This window comes from Salvelinus namaycush, unplaced genomic scaffold, assembly GCF_016432855.1.
Source record: "Salvelinus namaycush isolate Seneca unplaced genomic scaffold, SaNama_1.0 Scaffold44, whole genome shotgun sequence".
Taxonomy (NCBI): Eukaryota; Metazoa; Chordata; class Actinopteri; order Salmoniformes; family Salmonidae; genus Salvelinus; species Salvelinus namaycush.
In genome coordinates, this window is record NW_024061131.1 from 91584 (window position 1) to 101408 (window position 9825).

Here is a 9825-nt window from a genome sequence, read left to right on the forward strand (position 1 = left end):
GCAATTGTTATTTTTACTGCTGCTCATGACTTTTATCTCTTATTCTTATTCATACTTTTTTTAACTACATTGTTGGTTAGGGGCTTGTAGGAAAGCATTTCACTGTAAGTTTTACACCTGCTGAATTCGGCGAATGTGAGTGATAAAATTTGATTGGATTCACCTTGTCAATCTACGTTATGGAAAAAGCAGGTGTTCATAATGTTTTGTAGACTCAGTGTCGTAAAATATATGACATAAACAACAAATGATAAGCAGATGCTTTACAGCATATACTCAGATACACAAAATACATCTGGTTTCAGATCTTGAAAATTCTACCCTACAAAAGTAATATCATCAATTCTGACCAGTAACTTACCTGGGGTCAAAGGTCGCTGATCCATCACTAAAATAAATGGGACGTTCCATAGAGAAGTCACTCTTCATGGACAGATGACTGGGTACTGGAGAGACTGATCTCTGGAGAGACTGAGTTTGGTTGGAGATTCTGAAAAACATGAATCATCATGTAACTACATTATAAAATATAACAACATTATATATCAATAGATAAAATACATTATATAAAGCATTAACATATATGTCATTACAGAAAGCAACAAACATACACTGAGTGTACAAAACATTAAGAACACCCTCCTAATATTGAGTGTCCCTCCCTTTTTGCCCTCAAAACAGCCTCAACTCATCAAGGCATTGACTCTTCAAGGTGTTGAAAGCGTTCCACAGAGATGCTGACCCATGTTGACTCCTATGATTCCCACAGTTGTCAAGTAGTCTGGATGTCCTTTGGGTGGTGGACCATTCTTGAGACACACAGGAAACTGTTGAGCATGAAAAACCCAGCAGCGTTGCAGTTCTTGACACAAATCGGTGAGCCTGGCAGCAAGTTAATAAAATAAATATGTTTTAATGGTAATGGGGACATACGTAAACGCCAACAAAATAACTTTTCGGTCAGTGTGTGTGTGTGTGTTTCAACTATTTAACTGTACTAGAATGCTTAGAAGGCTGCTAAAATTTTAAGTATCGGTAATCGGTATCGGGTTGTTTGGCAAAGAAAAAATTGGATATCGGTATCGGGTTGTTTGCCAAAGAAAATATCAGATATCGAGTTGTTTGGCAAGGAAAATATCGGATATCGAGTTGTTTGGCAAGGAAAATATCGGATATCGGGTTGTTTGGCAAGGAAAATATCAGATATCGGGTTGTTTGGCAAGGAAAATATCAGATATCGGGTTGTTTGGCAAGGAAAATATCAGATATCGGGTTGTTTGGCAAGGAAAATATCAGATATCGGGTTGTTTGGCAAGGAAAATATCAGATATCGAGTTGTTTGGCAAGGAAAATATCGGATATCGGGTTGTTTGGCAAGGAAAATATCAGATATCGGGTTGTTTGGCAAGGAAAATATCAGATATCGGGTTGTTTGGCAAGGAAAATATCAGATATCGAGTTGTTTGGCAAGGAAAATATCAGATATCGGGTTGTTTGGCAAGGAAAATATCAGATATCGGGTTGTTTGGCAAGGAAAATATCAGATATCGGGTTGTTTGGCAAGGAAAATATCAGATATTGAGTTGTTTGGCAAGGAAAATATCAGATATCGGGTTGTTTGGCAAGGAAAATATCAGATATCGGGTTGTTTGGCAAGAAAAATATCAGATATCGGGTTGTTTGGCAAGAAAAATACTGGATATCGGGTTGTTTGGCAAGGAAAATATCGGATATCGGGTTGTTTGGCAAGGAAAATATCAGATATCGGGTTGTTTGGCAAGGAAAATATCAGATATCGGGTTGTTTGGCAAGGAAAATATCAGATATCGGGTTGTTTGGCAAGGAAAATATCGGATATGGGTATCGGCCAAAAATGTCATATCGGTGCATCCCTATTAAACCCGTCTCCTCCCCTTCATCTACACCGACTGAAGTGTATTTAACAAGTGACATCAATAAAGGATCATTGCTTTCACCTGGATTCACCTTGTCAATCTATGTCGTGGAAAAAGCAGGTGTTCATAATGTTTTGTACACTCAGTATCTTCAAATATATGACATAAACAACAAAGTAGAAGCAGATGCTTTACAGCAGTGGTCGCCAACCGGTCAATCTTCAAGGCATTCCTAGTCGATCACCAAATATTTCTGTAGAAAAGCCAACCAACTATAAAGGCTTGTGCTCCTTTTTAAAAATTGTGTTGGGCTGTTGCCGGTATGTTGAACCTACTGTTCGGATAGCTCAAATCACCGTGGCTACAGAGCTTCCATGACCCTGGTCACAGCCAGGTTTAATAGGCTACTAGCCTACGTAAGATTTAATAACTTTTAAAACCATGACCCCAGAGAGACTGTCAACGAATACAGCAAAGAGCTGCTGTTTTTATGAGTGAGTTCATGTTTAAGTTTATATTCAGCACTGTTACTGTTTATATTAAACTCTTTTACAAAACGCACTTCTCCGTACTTTTGCTCGTGCTGCAGCTGCAATGGATGAGTAGCCCTGCGTTTTATTATTATTAGCAGCTCGTCGTGTCGATTTTAATATTAAGGAATATTTAACTTTCTCTGGTCATAGGAACAACATGAATGTGTGCATGAGGCAGATACGGTGCGCCTCAAGTTTCACCATCAGGTGAAAGACAATGTCCCCCCTCTCTGGTCAGTCTCACCGGAGGAAAGAAAGGAGAGATCAGGGACCGTGAGAGGCGGTTGGGAAAAATAGTTTTGAACGGTCATCCAACTCAGAATTCCAAGTTGGAAACTCAGGTATATTTCTAGAGCTCCGACTTTTCGATCTGAATATCACTGACGTCGTGATTTGACCTCGATGACCTTCAGATGCAGGTACCATCAGTCCAGTAAAATAAAAAAGCAAATTATTTCAATTAATGTTCCGCATTGTCTCACAAGTGCTAAACCAACTGATCTATTTTGTTATCAAAGCTAGAGTTTTAAAATATAATATGATCTCATTAATAACAATATTGGTGTAACAGTATAACTTTAAACCGTCCCCTCGCCCCGACACGGGCGCGAACCAGGGACCTTCTGCACACATCAACAACAGTCGCCCACGAAGCATCGTTACCCATCGCTCCACAAAAGCCGCGGCCCTTGCAGAGCAAGGGGAAACCCTACATCTAGGTTTCAGAGCAAGTGACGTAACTGATTGAAACGCTACTAGCGCGTACCCGCTAACTAGCTAGCCATTTCACATCCGTTACATTGGCAGGCCAATCACATAGCCAATATGCTGTGATAATGTATTAGGCCTACTGCCCAAACCTCATTCCTTCAAAACTGTTTGTGTGGGTTAATGTAAAAAAACTATCTGAGGAGCAAATCTCAGCTATTTGACTGCGAAAGTGATCTAGACTCAGAAAAGGTTGGTGACCACTGCTGTACAGCATATACTCAGATACACAAAATACATCTGGTTTCAGATCTTGAAGATTCTCCTCTTCAACAGTAATATCATCAATTCTGACCAGTAACTTACCTGGGGTCAAAGGTCCCTGATCCATCACTAAAATAAATGGGACGTTCCATAGAGAAGTCACTCTTCATGGACAGATGACTGGGTACTGGAGAGACTGATCTCTGGAGAGACTGAGTTTGGTTGGAGATTCTGGAAAACATAATGAATCACCTTGAAACTACATCATAAAATATATCAACATTATATATCAATAGATTATATACATTACATAAAGCATTAAAATATATCAACATTATATATCAATAGATTATATACATTACATAAAGCATTAAAATATATCAACATTATATATCAATAGATTAGATACATTACAAAAAACATTAAAATATATCAACATTATATATCAATAGATTATATACATTATATATCAATAGATTATATACATTACGTAAAGCATTAAAATGTAGGCCATTATATATCAATAGATAACATACATTATATAAAGCAACAAACAAAATAAGTGTAAAAAACATTAACACCCTCCTAATATTGAGTCGTCACACAGCCCTCCAGATTCACTTAATCTCAGTTCCACTTTAATCCTTAAGAGCCTATTGAGTCACATACTTTATAATATGTCTATATATATACAGTACCAGTCAAACAGTAACACAATAAAACATCAATATGTCTATATATACAGTACCAGTCAAACAGTAACACAATAAAACAACAATATGTCTATATATACAGTACCAGTCAAACAGTAACACAATAAAACAACAATATGTCTATATATACAGTACCAGTCAAATAGTAACACAACATCAATATGTCTATATATATACAGTACCAGTCAAACAGTAACACAATAAAACATCAATATGTCTATATATACAGTACCAGTCAAACAGTAACACAATAAAACATCAATATGTCTATATATACAGTACCAGTCAAACAGTACACAATAAAACAACAATATGTCTATATATACAGTACCAGTCAAACAGTAACACAATAAAACATCAATATGTCCATATATACAGTACCAGTCAAACAGTAACACAACATCAATATGTCCATATATATACAGTACCAGTCAAACAGTAACACAATAAAACAACACTATGTCTATATATACAGTACCAGTCAAACAGTAACACAACAAAACAACAATATGTCTATATATACAGTACCAGTCAAACAGTAACACATCATCAATATGTCTATATATACAGTACCAGTCAAACAGTAACACAATAAAACAACAATATGTCCATATATACAGTACCAGTCAAACAGTAACACAATAAAACAACAATAATGAGACTATAAGGAGTACCAGTACTGAGTCAATGTGCAGGGTACCAGGTAGTTGAGGTAATAATGAAGCTATAAGGAGTACCAGTACTGAGTCAATGTGCAGGGGTACCAGGTAGTTAAGGTAATAATGAGACTATAAGGAGTACCAGTACTGAGTCAATGTGCAGGGTACCAGGTAGTTGAGGTAATAATGAGACTATAAGGAGTACCAGTACTGAGTCAATGTGCAGGGTACCAGGTAGTTGAGGTAATAATGAGATTATAAGGAGTACCAGTACTGAGTCAATGTGCAGGGTACCAGGTAGTTGAGGTAATAATGAGACTATAAGGAGTACCAGTACTGAGTCAATGTGCAGGGGTACCAGGTAGTTGAGGTAATAATGAGACTATAAGGAGTACCAGTACTGAGTCAATGTGCAGGGGTACCAGGTAGTTGAGGTAATAATGAGACTATAAGGAGTACCAGTACTGAGTCAATGTGCAGGGTACCAGGTAGTTGAGGTAATAATGAGATTATAAGGAGTACCAGTACTGAGTCAATGTGCAGGGTACCAGGTAGTTGAGGTAATAATGAGACTATGAGGAGTACCAGTACTGAGTCAATGTGCAGGGGTACCAGGTAGTTGAGGTAATAATGAGACTATAAGGAGTACCAGTACTGAGTCAATGTGCAGGGTACCAGGTAGTTGAGGTAATAATGAGACTATAAGGAGTACCAGTACTGAGTCAATGTGCAGGGTACCAGGTAGTTGAGGTAATAATGAGACTATAATGAGTATGATTAGTGTAGTGTTAGCTACATAGTTGTCTTTGCTATCTTTGTATCTAAGATAATTGTGTAGCTTTGAGTTGGTTAGAGTAATTATTCGGTTAACTAGCCAGCTATTTTCGTCCGCCGCGCTGCGCTGCCGTCTCCTACCTAGTCAACACTGCTAGCTAACACTGCTAGCTAGCCAACTTCTACCGAATAGCAGCACTGTAGAAACTCACATTACACATTGTAGCTAGCTACATAGTTGTCTTTGCTGTCCTTGTATCCAAGATAATTGTTTAGTTTTGAGAAATTGTCGAGGTTACCTAGCCAGTTAGAGGTTACCTAGCCAGCTACACGTTCAAACAAAGTCAACAACGCAGCCACTGCTAGCCAGCCTACTTCACCGCCAGCAGTACTATATCATTTTAGTCAATAAGATTTTATTTTATTTTTGCAACGTAAGCTTAACTTCCTGAACATTCGAGACGTGTAGTCCACTTGTCATTCTAATCTCCTTTGCATTAGCGTAGCCTCTTCTGTAGCCTGTCAACTATGTGTCTGTCTATCCCTCTTCTCTCCTCTCTGCACAGACCATACAAACGCTTCACACCGCGTGGCCGCTGCCATTCTAACCTGGTGGTTCCAGCGCGCACGACCCACGTGGAGTTCCAGGTCTCCGGCAGCCTCTGGAACTGCCGATCTGCGGCCAACAAGGCAGAGTTCATCTCAGCCTATGCGTCCCTCCAGTCCCTCGACTTCTTGGCACTGACGGAAACATGGATTACCACTGACAACACTGCTACTCCTACTGCTCTCGCCTCGTCTGCCCACGTGTTCTCGCACACCCCGAGAGCTTCTGGTCAGCGGGGCGGTGGCACTGGGATCCTCATCTCTCCCAAGTGGACATTCTCTCTTTCTCCCCTGACCCATCTGTCTATCGCCTCCTTTGAATTCCATGCTGTCACAGTTACCAGCCCTTTCAAGCTTAACATCCTTATCATTTATCGCCCTCCAGGTTCCCTTGGAGAGTTCATCAATGAGCTTGACGCCCTGATAAGTTCCTTTCCTGAGGATGGCTCACCTCTCACAGTTCTGGGTGACTTTAACCTCCCCACGTCTACCTTTGACTCATTCCTCTCTGCCTCCTTCTTTCCACTCCTCTCCTCTTTTGACCTCACCCTCTCACCTTCCCCCCCTACTCACAAGGCAGGCAATACGCTTGACCTCATCTTTACTAGATGCTGTTCTTCCACTAATCTCACTGCAACTCCCCTCCAAGTCTCCGACCACTACCTTGTATCCTTTTCCCTCTCGCTCTCATCTAACACTTCCCACACTGCCCCTACTCGGATGGTATCGCGCCGTCCCAACCTTCGCTCTCTCTCCCCCGCTACTCTCTCCTCTTCCATCCTATCATCTCTTCCCTCTGCTCAAACCTTCTCCAACCTATCTCCTGATTCTGCCTCCTCAACCCTCCTCTCCTCCCTTTCTGCATCCTTTGACTCTCTATGTCCCCTATCCTCCAGGCCGGCTCGGTCCTCCCCTCCTGCTCCGTGGCTCGACGACTCACTGCGAGCTCACAGAACAGGGCTCCGGGCAGCCGAGCGGAAATGGAGGAAAACTCGCCTCCCTGCGGACCTGGCATCCTTTCACTCCCTCCTCTCTACATTCTCCTCTTCTGTCTCTGCTGCTAAAGCCACTTTCTACCACTCTAAATTCCAAGCATCTGCCTCTAACCCTAGGAAGCTCTTTGCCACCTTCTCCTCCCTCCTGAATCCTCCTCCCCCTCCTCCCCCCTCCTCCCTCTCTGCGGATGACTTCGTCAACCATTTTGAAAAGAAGGTCGATGACATCCGATCCTCGTTTGCTAAGTCAAACGACACCGCTGGTTCTGCTCACACTGCCCTACCCTGTGCTTTGACCTCTTTCTCCCCTCTCTCTCCAGATGAAATCTCGCGTCTTGTGACGGCCGGCCGCCCAACAACCTGCCCGCTTGACCCTATCCCCTCCTCTCTTCTCCAGACCATTTCCGGAGACCTTCTCCCTTACCTCACCTCGCTCATCAACTCATCCTTGACCGCTGGCTACGTCCCTTCCGTCTTCAAGAGAGCGAGAGTTGCACCCCTTCTGAAAAAACCTACACTCGATCCCTCCGATGTCAACAACTACAGACCAGTATCCCTTCTTTCTTTTCTCTCCAAAACTTTTGAACGTGCCGTCCTTGGCCAGCTCTCCTGCTATCTCTCTCAGAATGACCTTCTTGATCCAAATCAGTCAGGTTTCAAGACTAGTCATTCAACTGAGACTGCTCTTCTCTGTGTCACGGAGGCGCTCCGCACTGCTAAAGCTAACTCTCTCTCCTCTGCTCTCATCCTTCTAGACCTATCGGCTGCCTTTGATACTGTGAACCATCAGATCCTCCTCTCCACCCTCTCCGAGCTGGGCATCTCCGGCGCGGCCCACGCTTGGATTGCGTCCTACCTGACAGGTCGCTCCTACCAGGTGGCGTGGCGAGAATCTGTCTCCGCACCACGTGCTCTCACCACTGGTGTCCCCCAGGGCTCTGTTCTAGGCCCTCTCCTATTCTCGCTATACACCAAGTCACTTGGCTCTGTCATATCCTCACATGGCCTCTCCTATCATTGCTATGCAGACGACACACAATTAATCTTCTCCTTTCCCCCCTCTGATAACCAGGTGGCGAATCGCATCTCTGCATGTCTGGCAGACATATCAGTGTGGATGACGGATCACCACCTCAAGCTGAACCTCGGCAAGACGGAGCTGCTCTTCCTCCCGGGGAAGGACTGCCCGTTCCATGATCTCGCCATCACGGTTGACAACTCCATTGTGTCCTCCTCCCAGAGCGCTAAGAACCTTGGCGTGATCCTGGACAACACCCTGTCGTTCTCAACTCACATCAAGGCGGTGACCCGTTCCTGTAGGTTCATGCTCTACAACATTCGCAGAGTACGACCCTGCCTCACACAGGAAGCGGCGCAGGTCCTAATCCAGGCACTTGTCATCTCCCGTCTGGATTACTGCAACTCGCTGCTGGCTGGGCTCCCTGCCTGTGCCATTAAACCCCTACAACTCATCCAGAACGCCGCAGCCCGTCTGGTGTTCAACCTTCCCAAGTTCTCTCACGTCACCCCGCTCCTCCGCTCTCTCCACTGGCTTCCAGTTGAAGCTCGCATCCGCTACAAGACCATGGTGCTTGCCTACGGAGCTATGAGGGGAACGGCACCTCCGTACCTTCAGGCTCTGATCAGGCCCTACACCCAAACAAGGGCACTGCGTTCATCCACCTCTGGCCTGCTCGCCTCCCTACCTCTGAGGAAGTACAGTTCCCGCTCAGCCCAGTCAAAACTGTTCGCTGCTCTGGCACCCCAATGGTGGAACAAACTCCCTCACGACGCCAGGTCAGCGGAGTCAATCACCACCTTCCGGAGACACCTGAAACCCCACCTCTTTAAGGAATACCTAGGATAGGATAAAGTAATCCTCCTACCCCCCCCCTCCCCCTTAAATGAGTTAGATGCACTATTGTAAAGTGGTTGTTCCACTGGATATCATAAGGTGAATGCACCAATTTGTAAGTCGCTCTGGATAAGAGCGTCTGCTAAATGACTTAAATGTAAATGTAAACTATAATTGAGGTAATATGTACATGTAGGTAGGGGTAAAAGTGACCAGAGATTACATCTCCTCATCCAGGGAGTGCACACACACACACACACACACACACACACACACACACACACACACACACACACACACACACACACACACACACACACACACACACACACACACACACACACACACACACACACACACACACACACACACACACACACACAGGGAGGGAATGTTGTGTTTGTTTAATATTGTTTTAGGACTATGAAAATGGACAAAAGGATTAGCCTATGGATTATGAAAACAACAACAATAAATGGGAAAATGGGAGAGGAGAAATGACTAGAGACAGTGTTGTTTAACTCACTGACCATGACCCATGAGTTCTTCTTACCTTTGTTCAGTAGAAAAGTCTCCCTCTCTAAAGTATATAGGTTGAACCATAGACCAGTCACTCTTCATGGACACACAGCTGGGTACAGGGGAGGCTGGTCTCTTCCGCTTGATTGGTCTTCAACAAAACAGAGACAAACATTACATCTCTCATCTACTCTGAGCTCAGATGGGGAAACATAAGAAGAGTTTCATTCCAAAAAGCTATATATCACTTTTCAGAAATGTTAGTAAATTAGCTTGTATTGTTTAAAGCATTTCTGGAAGACAT

General features: G+C 43.3%; 1 long non-coding RNA gene across 1 annotated transcript; it reads right to left on the reverse strand.

Moving 5' to 3' along the window:
- Positions 1 to 383: 383 nt before the first annotated feature.
- Positions 384 to 9607, reverse strand: LOC120041321. The gene is made up of 3 exons (XR_005475875.1): positions 9556 to 9607; positions 3503 to 3631; positions 384 to 490 (listed from the first exon to the last, which is right to left on the reverse strand). It is a non-coding gene; the product is annotated as an uncharacterized LOC120041321 (long non-coding RNA).
- Positions 9608 to 9825: the final 218 nt, after the last annotated feature.